Raw genomic sequence first — 15,796 nt, 5'->3', positions numbered from 1 at the left:
GTCATGAGACTTTAAAAGTTAACCCTAACCCTAACCCTAGGTCTTAATCCTAACCCTAACCCTAACCATTCTTCAAACTGAAACTGAAGACAGATTTCAAATATCGTGCTTTGTTATCGAGTCATGAGACTTTAAAAGTTAACCCTAACCCTAACCGTAGGTCTTAATCCTAACCCTAACCCTAACCATTCTTCAAACTGAAACTGAAGACAGATTTCAAATATCGTGCTTTGTTATCGAGTCATGAGACTTTAAAAGTTAACCCTAACCCTAACCGTAGGTCTTAATCCTAACCCTAACCCTAACCATTCTTCAAACTGAAACTGAAGACAGATTTCAAATATCGTGCTTTGTTATCGAGTCATGAGACTTTAAAAGTTAACCCTAACCCTAACCGTAGGTGTTTATCCTAACCCTAACCCTAACCATTCTTCAAACTGAAACTGAAGACAGATTTCAAATATCGTGCTTTGTTATCGAGTTATGAGACTTTAAAAGTTAACCCTAACCCTAACCCTAGGTCTTATTCCTAACCCTAACCCTAACCCTAACCATTCTTCTGTGAAAGGGTGCTTTCCGGGTTAAATCAACCCAAGCGATAAAGTTTTTGTATCAGAAGGTAGGTACTGGCCTGAAGATACAAACAAACTAAGCATTACAGCCGGTGGCCATGTACTTACGGCAGGCCACAATGTTATGTCAGTGAAACCTTTCACCAAAAGACAACCCAAACTGACTTAACCGACCTCATCGTGTAACCATAGCCCTAGGTCTTAATCCTAACCCTAACCTTAACCCTAACCATTCTTCAAACGGGCCAAACTTGGACTCATTCAAAAGGTCTTTTGGCCAGGAGTTTGAAACTGAAGACAGATTTCAAGTATCGTGCTTTGTTATCGAGTTATGAGACTTTAAAAGTTAACCCTAACCCTAACCCTAGGTCTTATTCCTAACCCTAACCCTAACCCTAACCATTCTTCTGTGAAAGGGTGCTTTCCGGGTTAAATCAACCCAAGCGATAAAGTTTTTGTATCAGAAGGTAGGTACTGGCCTGAAGATACAAACAAACTAAGCATTACAGCCGGTGGCCATGTATTTACGGCAGGCCACAATGTTATGTCAGTGAAACCTTTCACCAAAAGACAACCCAAACTGACTTAACCGACCTCATCGTGTAACCCTAACCCTAACCCTAACCCTAACCCTAACCATTCTTCAAACTGAAACTGAAGACAGATTTCAAATATTGTGCTTTGTTATCGAGTCATGAGACTTTAAAAGTTAACCCTAACCCTAACTCTAGGTCTTAATCCTAACCCTAACCCTAACCATTCTTCAAACTGAAACTGAAGACAGATTTCAAATATTGTGCTTTGTTATCGAGTCATGAGACTTTAAAAGTTAACCCTAACCCTAACCCTAGGTCTTATTCCTAACCCTAACCCTAACCCTAACCATTCTTCTGTGAAAGGGTGCTTTCCGGGTTAAATCAACCCAAGCGATAAAGTTTTTGTATCAGAAGGTAGGTACTGGCCTGAAGATACAAACAAACTAAGCATTACAGCCGGTGGCCATGTATTTACGGCAGGCCACAATGTTATGTCAGTGAAACCTTTCACCAAAAGACAACCCAAACTGACTTAACCGACCTCATCGTGTAACCATAGCCCTAGGTCTTAATCCTAACCCTAACCTTAACCCTAACCATTCTTCAAACGGGCCAAACTTGGACTCATTCAAAAGGTCTTTTGGCCAGGAGTTTGAAACTGAAGACAGATTTCAAGTATCGTGCTTTGTTATCGAGTTATGAGACTTTAAAAGTTAACCCTAACCCTAACCCTAGGTCTTATTCCTAACCCTAACCCTAACCCTAACCATTCTTCTGTGAAAGGGTGCTTTCCGGGTTAAATCAACCCAAGCGATAAAGTTTTTGTATCAGAAGGTAGGTACTGGCCTGAAGATACAAACAAACTAAGCATTACAGCCGGTGGCCATGTATTTACGGCAGGCCACAATGTTATGTCAGTGAAACCTTTCACCAAAAGACAACCCAAACTGACTTAACCGACCTCATCGTGTAACCATAGCCCTAGGTCTTAATCCTAACCCTAACCTTAACCCTAACCATTCTTCAAACGGGCCAAACTTGGACTCATTCAAAAGGTCTTTTGGCCAGGAGTTTGAAACTGAAGACAGATTTCAAGTATCGTGCTTTGTTATCGAGTTATGAGACTTTAAAAGTTAACCCTAACCCTAACCCTAGGTCTTATTCCTAACCCTAACCCTAACCCTAACCATTCTTCTGTGAAAGGGTGCTTTCCGGGTTAAATCAACCCAAGCGATAAAGTTTTTGTATCAGAAGGTAGGTACTGGCCTGAAGATACAAACAAACTAAGCATTACAGCCGGTGGCCATGTATTTACGGCAGGCCACAATGTTATGTCAGTGAAACCTTTCACCAAAAGACAACCCAAACTGACTTAACCGACCTCATCGTGTAACCATAGCCCTAGGTCTTAATCCTAACCCTAACCTTAACCCTAACCATTCTTCAAACGGGCCAAACTTGGACTCATTCAAAAGGTCTTTTGGCCAGGAGTTTGAAACTGAAGACAGATTTCAAGTATCGTGCTTTGTTATCGAGTTATGAGACTTTAAAAGTTAACCCTAACCCTAACCCTAGGTCTTATTCCTAACCCTAACCCTAACCCTAACCATTCTTCTGTGAAAGGGTGCTTTCCGGGTTAAATCAACCCAAGCGATAAAGTTTTTGTATCAGAAGGTAGGTACTGGCCTGAAGATACAAACAAACTAAGCATTACAGCCGGTGGCCATGTATTTACGGCAGGCCACAATGTTATGTCAGTGAAACCTTTCACCAAAAGACAACCCAAACTGACTTAACCGACCTCATCGTGTAACCATAGCCCTAGGTCTTAATCCTAACCCTAACCCTAACCATTCTTCAAACTGAAACTGAAGACAGATTTCAAATATCGTGCTTTGTTATCGAGTCATGAGACTTTAAAAGTTAACCCTAACCCTAACCCTAGGTCTTAATCCTAACCCTAACCCTAACCATTCTTCAAACTGAAACTGAAGACAGATTTCAAATATCGTGCTTTGTTATCGAGTCATGAGACTTTAAAAGTTAACCCTAACCCTAACCGTAGGTCTTAATCCTAACCCTAACCCTAACCATTCTTCAAACTGAAACTGAAGACAGATTTCAAATATCGTGCTTTGTTATCGAGTCATGAGACTTTAAAAGTTAACCCTAACCCTAACCGTAGGTCTTAATCCTAACCCTAACCCTAACCATTCTTCAAACTGAAACTGAAGACAGATTTCAAATATCGTGCTTTGTTATCGAGTCATGAGACTTTAAAAGTTAACCCTAACCCTAACCGTAGGTGTTTATCCTAACCCTAACCCTAACCATTCTTCAAACTGAAACTGAAGACAGATTTCAAATATCGTGCTTTGTTATCGAGTTATGAGACTTTAAAAGTTAACCCTAACCCTAACCCTAGGTCTTATTCCTAACCCTAACCCTAACCCTAACCATTCTTCTGTGAAAGGGTGCTTTCCGGGTTAAATCAACCCAAGCGATAAAGTTTTTGTATCAGAAGGTAGGTACTGGCCTGAAGATACAAACAAACTAAGCATTACAGCCGGTGGCCATGTACTTACGGCAGGCCACAATGTTATGTCAGTGAAACCTTTCACCAAAAGACAACCCAAACTGACTTAACCGACCTCATCGTGTAACCATAGCCCTAGGTCTTAATCCTAACCCTAACCTTAACCCTAACCATTCTTCAAACGGGCCAAACTTGGACTCATTCAAAAGGTCTTTTGGCCAGGAGTTTGAAACTGAAGACAGATTTCAAGTATCGTGCTTTGTTATCGAGTTATGAGACTTTAAAAGTTAACCCTAACCCTAACCCTAGGTCTTATTCCTAACCCTAACCCTAACCCTAACCATTCTTCTGTGAAAGGGTGCTTTCCGGGTTAAATCAACCCAAGCGATAAAGTTTTTGTATCAGAAGGTAGGTACTGGCCTGAAGATACAAACAAACTAAGCATTACAGCCGGTGGCCATGTATTTACGGCAGGCCACAATGTTATGTCAGTGAAACCTTTCACCAAAAGACAACCCAAACTGACTTAACCGACCTCATCGTGTAACCATAGCCCTAGGTCTTAATCCTAACCCTAACCTTAACCCTAACCATTCTTCAAACGGGCCAAACTTGGACTCATTCAAAAGGTCTTTTGGCCAGGAGTTTGAAACTGAAGACAGATTTCAAGTATCGTGCTTTGTTATCGAGTTATGAGACTTTAAAAGTTAACCCTAACCCTAACCCTAGGTCTTATTCCTAACCCTAACCCTAACCCTAACCATTCTTCTGTGAAAGGGTGCTTTCCGGGTTAAATCAACCCAAGCGATAAAGTTTTTGTATCAGAAGGTAGGTACTGGCCTGAAGATACAAACAAACTAAGCATTACAGCCGGTGGCCATGTATTTACGGCAGGCCACAATGTTATGTCAGTGAAACCTTTCACCAAAAGACAACCCAAACTGACTTAACCGACCTCATCGTGTAACCATAGCCCTAGGTCTTAATCCTAACCCTAACCTTAACCCTAACCATTCTTCAAACGGGCCAAACTTGGACTCATTCAAAAGGTCTTTTGGCCAGGAGTTTGAAACTGAAGACAGATTTCAAGTATCGTGCTTTGTTATCGAGTTATGAGACTTTAAAAGTTAACCCTAACCCTAACCCTAGGTCTTATTCCTAACCCTAACCCTAACCCTAACCATTCTTCTGTGAAAGGGTGCTTTCCGGGTTAAATCAACCCAAGCGATAAAGTTTTTGTATCAGAAGGTAGGTACTGGCCTGAAGATACAAACAAACTAAGCATTACAGCCGGTGGCCATGTATTTACGGCAGGCCACAATGTTATGTCAGTGAAACCTTTCACCAAAAGACAACCCAAACTGACTTAACCGACCTCATCGTGTAACCCTAACCCTAACCCTAACCCTAACCCTAACCATTCTTCAAACTGAAACTGAAGACAGATTTCAAATATTGTGCTTTGTTATCGAGTCATGAGACTTTAAAAGTTAACCCTAACCCTAACTCTAGGTCTTAATCCTAACCCTAACCCTAACCATTCTTCAAACTGAAACTGAAGACAGATTTCAAATATTGTGCTTTGTTATCGAGTCATGAGACTTTAAAAGTTAACCCTAACCCTAACCCTAGGTCTTATTCCTAACCCTAACCCTAACCCTAACCATTCTTCTGTGAAAGGGTGCTTTCCGGGTTAAATCAACCCAAGCGATAAAGTTTTTGTATCAGAAGGTAGGTACTGGCCTGAAGATACAAACAAACTAAGCATTACAGCCGGTGGCCATGTATTTACGGCAGGCCACAATGTTATGTCAGTGAAACCTTTCACCAAAAGACAACCCAAACTGACTTAACCGACCTCATCGTGTAACCATAGCCCTAGGTCTTAATCCTAACCCTAACCTTAACCCTAACCATTCTTCAAACGGGCCAAACTTGGACTCATTCAAAAGGTCTTTTGGCCAGGAGTTTGAAACTGAAGACAGATTTCAAGTATCGTGCTTTGTTATCGAGTTATGAGACTTTAAAAGTTAACCCTAACCCTAACCCTAGGTCTTATTCCTAACCCTAACCCTAACCCTAACCATTCTTCTGTGAAAGGGTGCTTTCCGGGTTAAATCAACCCAAGCGATAAAGTTTTTGTATCAGAAGGTAGGTACTGGCCTGAAGATACAAACAAACTAAGCATTACAGCCGGTGGCCATGTATTTACGGCAGGCCACAATGTTATGTCAGTGAAACCTTTCACCAAAAGACAACCCAAACTGACTTAACCGACCTCATCGTGTAACCATAGCCCTAGGTCTTAATCCTAACCCTAACCTTAACCCTAACCATTCTTCAAACGGGCCAAACTTGGACTCATTCAAAAGGTCTTTTGGCCAGGAGTTTGAAACTGAAGACAGATTTCAAGTATCGTGCTTTGTTATCGAGTTATGAGACTTTAAAAGTTAACCCTAACCCTAACCCTAGGTCTTATTCCTAACCCTAACCCTAACCCTAACCATTCTTCTGTGAAAGGGTGCTTTCCGGGTTAAATCAACCCAAGCGATAAAGTTTTTGTATCAGAAGGTAGGTACTGGCCTGAAGATACAAACAAACTAAGCATTACAGCCGGTGGCCATGTATTTACGGCAGGCCACAATGTTATGTCAGTGAAACCTTTCACCAAAAGACAACCCAAACTGACTTAACCGACCTCATCGTGTAACCCTAACCCTAACCCTAACCCTAACCCTAACCCTAACCCTAACCCTAACCCTAACCCTAACCCTAACCCTAACCCTAACCCTAACCCTAACTGTGTTTATCCTAACCCTAACCCTAACCATTCTTCAAACTGAAACTGAAGACAGATTTCAAATATCGTGCTTTGTTATCGAGTTATAAGACTTTAAAAGTTAACCCTAACCCTAACCCTAGGTCTTATTCCTAACCCTAACCCTAACCCTAACCATTCTTCTGTGAAAGGGTGCTTTCCGGGTTAAATCAACCCAAGCGATAAAGTTTTTGTATCAGAAGGTAGGTACTGGCCTGAAGATACAAACAAACTAAGCATTACAGCCGGTGGCCATGTATTTACGGCAGGCCACAATGTTATGTCAGTGAAACCTTTCACCAAAAGACAACCCAAACTGACTTAACCGACCTCATCGTGTAACCATAGCCCTAGGTCTTAATCCTAACCCTAACCCTAACCATTCTTCAAACTGAAACTGAAGACAGATTTCAAATATCGTGCTTTGTTATCGAGTCATGAGACTTTAAAAATTAACCCTAACCCTAACCCTAGGTCTTAATCCTAACCCTAACCCTAACCATTCTTCAAACTGAAACTGAAGACAGATTTCAAATATCGTGCTTTGTTATCGAGTCATGAGACTTTAAAAGTTAACCCTAACCCTAACCGTAGGTCTTAATCCTAACCCTAACCCTAACCATTCTTCAAACTGAAACTGAAGACAGATTTCAAATATCGTGCTTTGTTATCGAGTCATGAGACTTTAAAAGTTAACCCTAACCCTAACCGTAGGTCTTAATCCTAACCCTAACCCTAACCATTCTTCAAACTGAAACTGAAGACAGATTTCAAATATCGTGCTTTGTTATCGAGTCATGAGACTTTAAAAGTTAACCCTAACCCTAACCGTAGGTGTTTATCCTAACCCTAACCCTAACCATTCTTCAAACTGAAACTGAAGACAGATTTCAAATATCGTGCTTTGTTATCGAGTTATGAGACTTTAAAAGTTAACCCTAACCCTAACCCTAGGTCTTATTCCTAACCCTAACCCTAACCCTAACCATTCTTCTGTGAAAGGGTGCTTTCCGGGTTAAATCAACCCAAGCGATAAAGTTTTTGTATCAGAAGGTAGGTACTGGCCTGAAGATACAAACAAACTAAGCATTACAGCCGGTGGCCATGTATTTACGGCAGGCCACAATGTTATGTCAGTGAAACCTTTCACCAAAAGACAACCCAAACTGACTTAACCGACCTCATCGTGTAACCCTAACCCTAACCCTAACCCTAACCCTAACCCTAACCCTAACCCTAACCCTAACCCTAACCCTAACCCTAACCCTAACCCTAACCCTAACCATTCTTCAAACTGAAACTGAAGACAGATTTCAAATATTGTGCTTTGTTATCGAGTCATGAGACTTTAAAAGTTAACCCTAACCCTAACTCTAGGTCTTAATCCTAACCCTAACCCTAACCATTCTTCAAACTGAAACTGAAGACAGATTTCAAATATTGTGCTTTGTTATCGAGTCATGAGACTTTAAAAGTTAACCCTAACCCTAACCCTAGGTCTTATTCCTAACCCTAACCCTAACCCTAACCATTCTTCTGTGAAAGGGTGCTTTCCGGGTTAAATCAACCCAAGCGATAAAGTTTTTGTATCAGAAGGTAGGTACTGGCCTGAAGATACAAACAAACTAAGCATTACAGCCGGTGGCCATGTATTTACGGCAGGCCACAATGTTATGTCAGTGAAACCTTTCACCAAAAGACAACCCAAACTGACTTAACCGACCTCATCGTGTAACCATAGCCCTAGGTCTTAATCCTAACCCTAACCTTAACCCTAACCATTCTTCAAACGGGCCAAACTTGGACTCATTCAAAAGGTCTTTTGGCCAGGAGTTTGAAACTGAAGACAGATTTCAAGTATCGTGCTTTGTTATCGAGTTATGAGACTTTAAAAGTTAACCCTAACCCTAACCCTAGGTCTTATTCCTAACCCTAACCCTAACCCTAACCATTCTTCTGTGAAAGGGTGCTTTCCGGGTTAAATCAACCCAAGCGATAAAGTTTTTGTATCAGAAGGTAGGTACTGGCCTGAAGATACAAACAAACTAAGCATTACAGCCGGTGGCCATGTATTTACGGCAGGCCACAATGTTATGTCAGTGAAACCTTTCACCAAAAGACAACCCAAACTGACTTAACCGACCTCATCGTGTAACCATAGCCCTAGGTCTTAATCCTAACCCTAACCTTAACCCTAACCATTCTTCAAACGGGCCAAACTTGGACTCATTCAAAAGGTCTTTTGGCCAGGAGTTTGAAACTGAAGACAGATTTCAAGTATCGTGCTTTGTTATCGAGTTATGAGACTTTAAAAGTTAACCCTAACCCTAACCCTAGGTCTTATTCCTAACCCTAACCCTAACCCTAACCATTCTTCTGTGAAAGGGTGCTTTCCGGGTTAAATCAACCCAAGCGATAAAGTTTTTGTATCAGAAGGTAGGTACTGGCCTGAAGATACAAACAAACTAAGCATTACAGCCGGTGGCCATGTATTTACGGCAGGCCACAATGTTATGTCAGTGAAACCTTTCACCAAAAGACAACCCAAACTGACTTAACCGACCTCATCGTGTAACCATAGCCCTAGGTCTTAATCCTAACCCTAACCTTAACCCTAACCATTCTTCAAACGGGCCAAACTTGGACTCATTCAAAAGGTCTTTTGGCCAGGAGTTTGAAACTGAAGACAGATTTCAAGTATCGTGCTTTGTTATCGAGTTATGAGACTTTAAAAGTTAACCCTAACCCTAACCCTAGGTCTTATTCCTAACCCTAACCCTAACCCTAACCATTCTTCTGTGAAAGGGTGCTTTCCGGGTTAAATCAACCCAAGCGATAAAGTTTTTGTATCAGAAGGTAGGTACTGGCCTGAAGATACAAACAAACTAAGCATTACAGCCGGTGGCCATGTATTTACGGCAGGCCACAATGTTATGTCAGTGAAACCTTTCACCAAAAGACAACCCAAACTGACTTAACCGACCTCATCGTGTAACCATAGCCCTAGGTCTTAATCCTAACCCTAACCTTAACCCTAACCATTCTTCAAACGGGCCAAACTTGGACTCATTCATAAGGTCTTTTGGCCAGGAGTTTGAAACTGAAGACAGATTTCAAGTATCGTGCTTTGTTATCGAGTTATGAGACTTTAAAAGTTAACCCTAACCCTAACCCTAGGTCTTATTCCTAACCCTAACCCTAACCCTAACCATTCTTCTGTGAAAGGGTGCTTTCCGGGTTAAATCAACCCAAGCGATAAAGTTTTTGTATCAGAAGGTAGGTACTGGCCTGAAGATACAAACAAACTAAGCATTACAGCCGGTGGCCATGTATTTACGGCAGGCCACAATGTTATGTCAGTGAAACCTTTCACCAAAAGACAACCCAAACTGACTTAACCGACCTCATCGTGTAACCATAGCCCTAGGTCTTAATCCTAACCCTAACCTTAACCCTAACCATTCTTCAAACGGGCCAAACTTGGACTCATTCAAAAGGTCTTTTGGCCAGGAGTTTGAAACTGAAGACAGATTTCAAGTATCGTGCTTTGTTATCGAGTTATGAGACTTTAAAAGTTAACCCTAACCCTAACCCTAGGTCTTATTCCTAACCCTAACCCTAACCCTAACCATTCTTCTGTGAAAGGGTGCTTTCCGGGTTAAATCAACCCAAGCGATAAAGTTTTTGTATCAGAAGGTAGGTACTGGCCTGAAGATACAAACAAACTAAGCATTACAGCCGGTGGCCATGTATTTACGGCAGGCCACAATGTTATGTCAGTGAAACCTTTCACCAAAAGACAACCCAAACTGACTTAACCGACCTCATCGTGTAACCATAGCCCTAGGTCTTAATCCTAACCCTAACCCTAACCATTCTTCAAACTGAAACTGAAGACAGATTTCAAATATCGTGCTTTGTTATCGAGTCATGAGACTTTAAAAATTAACCCTAACCCTAACCCTAGGTCTTAATCCTAACCCTAACCCTAACCATTCTTCAAACTGAAACTGAAGACAGATTTCAAATATCGTGCTTTGTTATCGAGTCATGAGACTTTAAAAGTTAACCCTAACCCTAACCGTAGGTCTTAATCCTAACCCTAACCCTAACCATTCTTCAAACTGAAACTGAAGACAGATTTCAAATATCGTGCTTTGTTATCGAGTCATGAGACTTTAAAAGTTAACCCTAACCCTAACCGTAGGTCTTAATCCTAACCCTAACCCTAACCATTCTTCAAACTGAAACTGAAGACAGATTTCAAATATCGTGCTTTGTTATCGAGTCATGAGACTTTAAAAGTTAACCCTAACCCTAACCGTAGGTGTTTATCCTAACCCTAACCCTAACCATTCTTCAAACTGAAACTGAAGACAGATTTCAAATATCGTGCTTTGTTATCGAGTTATGAGACTTTAAAAGTTAACCCTAACCCTAACCCTAGGTCTTATTCCTAACCCTAACCCTAACCCTAACCATTATTCTGTGAAAGGGTGCTTTCCGGGTTAAATCAACCCAAGCGATAAAGTTTTTGTATCAGAAGGTAGGTACTGGCCTGAAGATACAAACAAACTAAGCATTACAGCCGGTGGCCATGTATTTACGGCAGGCCACAATGTTATGTCAGTTAAACCTTTCACCAAAAGACAACCCAAACTGACTTAACCGACCTCATCGTGTAACTATAGCCCTAGGTCTTAATCCTAACCCTAACCTTAACCCTAACCATTCTTCAAACGGGCCAAACTTGGACTCATTCAAAAGGTCTTTTGGCCAGGAGTTTGAAACTGAAGACAGATTTCAAGTATCGTGCTTTGTTATCGAGTTATGAGACTTTAAAAGTTAACCCTAACCCTAACCCTAGGTCTTATTCCTAACCCTAACCCTAACCCTAACCATTCTTCTGTGAAAGGGTGCTTTCCGGGTTAAATCAACCCAAGCGATAAAGTTTTTGTATCAGAAGGTAGGTACTGGCCTGAAGATACAAACAAACTAAGCATTACAGCCGGTGGCCATGTATTTACGGCAGGCCACAATGTTATGTCAGTGAAACCTTTCACCAAAAGACAACCCAAACTGACTTAACCGACCTCATCGTGTAACCATAGCCCTAGGTCTTAATCCTAACCCTAACCCTAACCATTCTTCAAACTGAAACTGAAGACAGATTTCAAATATCGTGCTTTGTTATCGAGTCATGAGACTTTAAAAATTAACCCTAACCCTAACCCTAGGTCTTAATCCTAACCCTAACCCTAACCATTCTTCAAACTGAAACTGAAGACAGATTTCAAATATCGTGCTTTGTTATCGAGTCATGAGACTTTAAAAGTTAACCCTAACCCTAACCGTAGGTCTTAATCCTAACCCTAACCCTAACCATTCTTCAAACTGAAACTGAAGACAGATTTCAAATATCGTGCTTTGTTATCGAGTCATGAGACTTTAAAAGTTAACCCTAACCCTAACCGTAGGTCTTAATCCTAACCCTAACCCTAACCATTCTTCAAACTGAAACTGAAGACAGATTTCAAATATCGTGCTTTGTTATCGAGTCATGAGACTTTAAAAGTTAACCCTAACCCTAACCGTAGGTGTTTATCCTAACCCTAACCCTAACCATTCTTCAAACTGAAACTGAAGACAGATTTCAAATATCGTGCTTTGTTATCGAGTTATGAGACTTTAAAAGTTAACCCTAACCCTAACCCTAGGTCTTATTCCTAACCCTAACCCTAACCCTAACCATTCTTCTGTGAAAGGGTGCTTTCCGGGTTAAATCAACCCAAGCGATAAAGTTTTTGTATCAGAAGGTAGGTACTGGCCTGAAGATACAAACAAACTAAGCATTACAGCCGGTGGCCATGTATTTACGGCAGGCCACAATGTTATGTCAGTTAAACCTTTCACCAAAAGACAACCCAAACTGACTTAACCGACCTCATCGTGTAACCATAGCCCTAGGTCTTAATCCTAACCCTAACCTTAACCCTAACCATTCTTCAAACGGGCCAAACTTGGACTCATTCAAAAGGTCTTTTGGCCAGGAGTTTGAAACTGAAGACAGATTTCAAGTATCGTGCTTTGTTATCGAGTTATGAGACTTTAAAAGTTAACCCTAACCCTAACCCTAGGTCTTATTCCTAACCCTAACCCTAACCCTAACCATTCTTCTGTGAAAGGGTGCTTTCCGGGTTAAATCAACCCAAGCGATAAAGTTTTTGTATCAGAAGGTAGGTACTGGCCTGAAGATACAAACAAACTAAGCATTACAGCCGGTGGCCATGTATTTACGGCAGGCCACAATGTTATGTCAGTTAAACCTTTCACCAAAAGACAACCCAAACTGACTTAACCGACCTCATCGTGTAACCATAGCCCTAGGTCTTAATCCTAACCCTAACCTTAACCCTAACCATTCTTCAAACGGGCCAAACTTGGACTCATTCAAAAGGTCTTTTGGCCAGGAGTTTGAAACTGAAGACAGATTTCAAGTATCGTGCTTTGTTATCGAGTTATGAGACTTTAAAAGTTAACCCTAACCCTAACCCTAGGTCTTATTCCTAACCCTAACCCTAACCATTCTTCTGTGAAAGGGTGCTTTCCGGGTTAAATCAACCCAAGCGATAAAATTTTTGTATCAGAAGGTAGGTACTGGCCTGAAGATACAAACAAACTAAGCATTACAGCCGGTGGCCATGTATTTACGGCAGGCCACAATGTTATGTCAGTGAAACCTTTCACCAAAAGACAACCCAAACTGACTTAACCGACCTCATCGTGTAACCATAGCCCTAGGTCTTAATCCTAACCCTAACCTTAACCCTAACCATTCTTCAAACGGGCCAAACTTGGACTCATTCAAAAGGTCTTTTGGCCAGGAGTTTGAAACTGAAGACAGATTTCAAGTATCGTGCTTTGTTATCGAGTTATGAGACTTTAAAAGTTAACCCTAACCCTAACCCTAGGTCTTATTCCTAACCCTAACCCTAACCCTAACCATTCTTCTGTGAAAGGGTGCTTTCCGGGTTAAATCAACCCAAGCGATAAAGTTTTTGTATCAGAAGGTAGGTACTGGCCTGAAGATACAAACAAACTAAGCATTACAGCCGGTGGCCATGTATTTACGGCAGGCCACAATGTTATGTCAGTGAAACCTTTCACCAAAAGACAACCCAAACTGACTTAACCGACCTCATCGTGTAACCATAGCCCTAGGTCTTAATCCTAACCCTAACCTTAACCCTAACCATTCTTCAAACGGGCCAAACTTGGACTCATTCAAAAGGTCTTTTGGCCAGGAGTTTGAAACTGAAGACAGATTTCAAGTATCGTGCTTTGTTATCGAGTTATGAGACTTTAAAAGTTAACCCTAACCCTAACCCTAGGTCTTATTCCTAACCCTAACCCTAACCCTAACCATTCTTCTGTGAAAGGGTGCTTTCCGGGTTAAATCAACCCAAGCGATAAAGTTTTTGTATCAGAAGGTAGGTACTGGCCTGAAGATACAAACAAACTAAGCATTACAGCCGGTGGCCATGTATTTACGGCAGGCCACAATGTTATGTCAGTGAAACCTTTCACCAAAAGACAACCCAAACTGACTTAACCGACCTCATCGTGTAACCATAGCCCTAGGTCTTAATCCTAACCCTAACCCTAACCATTTTTCAAACTGAAACTGAAGACAGATTTCAAATATCGTGCTTTGTTATCGAGTCATGAGACTTTAAAAGTTAACCCTAACCCTAACCCTAGGTCTTAATCCTAACCCTAACCCTAACCATTCTTCAAACTGAAACTGAAGACAGATTTCAAATATCGTGCTTTGTTATCGAGTCATGAGACTTTAAAAGTTAACCCTAACCCTAACCGTAGGTCTTAATCCTAACCCTAACCCTAACCATTCTTCAAACTGAAACTGAAGACAGATTTCAAATATCGTGCTTTGTTATCGAGTCATGAGACTTTAAAAGTTAACCCTAACCCTAACCGTAGGTCTTAATCCTAACCCTAACCCTAACCATTCTTCAAACTGAAACTGAAGACAGATTTCAAATATCGTGCTTTGTTATCGAGTCATGAGACTTTAAAAGTTAACCCTAACCCTAACCGCAGGTCTTAATCCTAACCCTAACCCTAACCATTCTTCAAACTGAAACTGAAGACAGATTTCAAATATCGTGCTTTGTTATCGAGTCATGAGACTTTAAAAGTTAACCCTAACCCTAACCGTAGGTGTTTATCCTAACCCTAACCCTAACCATTCTTCAAACTGAAACTGAAGACAGATTTCAAATATCGTGCTTTGTTATCGAGTCATGAGACTTTAAAAGTTAACCCTAACCCTAACTCTAGGTCTTAATCCTAACCCTAGCCCTGACCATTCTTCAAACTGAAACTGAAGACAGATTTCAAATATCGTGCTTTGTTATCGAGTCATGAGACTTTAAAAGTTAACCCTAACCCTAACCGTAGGTCTTAATCCTAACCCTAACCCTAACCATTCTTCAAACTGAAACTGAAGACAGATTTCAAATATCGTGCTTTGTTATCGAGTCATGAGACTTTAAAAGTTAACCCTAACCCTAACTCTAGGTCTTAATCCTAACCCTAACCCTAACCATTCTTCAAACTGAAACTGAAGACAGATTTCAAGTATCGTGCTTTGTTATCGAGTTAGGAGACTTTCAAAGATAACTCTAACCGTAGGTCTTATTCCTAACCCTAACCCTAACCATTCTTCAAACTGAAACTGGAGACAGATTTCAAATATCGTGCTTTGTTATCGAGTCATGAGACTTTAAAAGTTAACCCTAACCCTAACCGCAGGTCTTAATCCTAACCCTAACCCTAACCATTCTTCAAACTGAAACTGAAGACAGATTTCAAATATCGTGCTTTGTTATCGAGTCATGAGACTTTAAAAGTTAACCCTAACCCTAACTCTAGGTCTTAATCCTAACCCTAACCCTAACCATTCTTCAAACTGAAACTGAAGACAGATTTCAAATATCGTGCTTTGTTATCGAGTCATGAGACTTTAAAAGTTAACCCTAACCCTAACCGTAGGTCTTAATCCTAACCCTAACCCTAACCATTCTTCAAACTGAAACTGAAGACAGATTTCAAATATCGTGCTTTGTTATCGAGTCATGAGACTTTAAAAGTTAACCCTAACCCTAACTCTAGGTCTTAATCCTAACCCTAACCCTAACCATTCTTCAAACTGAAACTGAAGACAGATTTCAAATATCGTGCTTTGTTATCGAGTCATGAGACTTTAAAAGTTAACCCTAACCCTAACCGTAGGTCTTAATCCTAACCCTAA

This window comes from Branchiostoma lanceolatum, chromosome 14, assembly GCF_035083965.1.
Source record: "Branchiostoma lanceolatum isolate klBraLanc5 chromosome 14, klBraLanc5.hap2, whole genome shotgun sequence".
NCBI classification, from domain to species: domain Eukaryota; kingdom Metazoa; phylum Chordata; class Leptocardii; order Amphioxiformes; family Branchiostomatidae; genus Branchiostoma; species Branchiostoma lanceolatum.
The sequence above is the reverse complement of the archived record's forward strand: the minus strand, read 5'-3'. Positions refer to the sequence as shown.